Here is a 1,382-nt window from a genome sequence, read left to right as displayed (position 1 = left end):
CTCCCATAGGTGCATCCTCCCCCAAGCGGAGGGGCCTACAGGAGGAGGGGTGAACCTATCCCTTATGGCAATAGGTCTTGCCCGTTGAATGGTCAGGAGTTATGAATAAGGAGAGTTTTCTAAATAAGAAAAAGAAGGCGGGCTGTTTCCCACTGGAACAAGCTCATGGCAAAACACTAATTAAAAGCCTGGGGTAAATCCTAGATCTCAATGCCATGGTCTGCCACATCAAGGCGATGGTGATGAACCTGTATGGGCTTAGAAGCCAAGAGATTAATCTGTTATTTAATAAATTCAAACAGGATGGTCCATGTCTGGAGTTCTAGCTGCATCTGCAAGAGAAAAGGAATCATCCTCAGGGGGAAGGTTTCCCCTGGGTTGTGGTAAGCCATTAACCTGTTTTCAAGCGTTCTGGCAGCAACCTTGGGGCTGCTTGTTCTTGACAAAGACAAAGAGTGGCAGGGAGTGGTCTACCTGTAGCTTGGGAGGGAATTGCCCCCTGTCTTTGTTTGCTGAAGGGACATTCATGTGCAAAGTGACCAGGTTGTTTACAATTAAAGCAAGTAAGCGAGCAAGCCCGGGACTGAACTTTGAAATGCCTTGGTAAAAGCAGCGCCTATGATGTGAGCAGTCCCTACTCCAGCACGAAGACAAACTCAGAGAGGTCACCCTTGTTTTTATGTGGCAGGAGGACATCTTGACATGCCGGGTTAGCATTTTCAAAGGCAAGATGTTTAACAAAGGCACTTTCATTTTCACTAGGCCCAAGAAGCCTTTCTGCAGCCAAGTTAAGCCGTGAGACAAAGTCACTGTAGGGTTCCTCTGGCCCCTGTCTAACCTTTGCCAGGGAAGTAGTAGCCGATCCCTTTTGAGGGAGACGCTTCCAAGCATAAAGGCCAGCGTTTTGAATTTGTGCCAAAAGTCCGGTAGGAAAGCACGCCTGTTTAGCATTGGTATCAAAGGGCGCATTAACCAAAAGTTTAGTATAGGTCCAGGTTTCTGAAGATGTTTTAGCCAAATTTTTTTGTGCGGTCTCTCTACATTGTTCCTTAAAGTCCGCATTCCAGAAAACAAAATCACCCCCACTAAGGGTGGCGCGGGCCAGAAACTTCCAATCATTAGGGGTGAGCCAGCGCGCACTTTGGTTTTCTAATAAGGCTAATGTATAAGGGGCAGTCAGGCCATACCGGAGGCTAAGCCTCTTATACTCTTGTTGGCCTTTTCCCTGGGTGGGTTGTTCCTCTTCATCCCCAGTATCCTGTTCCTCATCCTCTTTTTCCTCCTCTTCTGATTCGTCCTCCTCACCCTCTGAGGTCCTATCTGTCTGGCTCCGAGTTACTGGAAAGGCGAGAACTGATTGATGGCCTGCTCTAACCTTAATT

This window comes from Dipodomys merriami, unplaced genomic scaffold, assembly GCF_024711535.1.
Source record: "Dipodomys merriami isolate MVZ:Mamm:240054 unplaced genomic scaffold, mDipMer1.0.p SCAF_1338, whole genome shotgun sequence".
Taxonomy (NCBI): domain Eukaryota; kingdom Metazoa; phylum Chordata; class Mammalia; order Rodentia; family Heteromyidae; genus Dipodomys; species Dipodomys merriami.
This window is presented reverse-complemented; position numbering follows the sequence as displayed.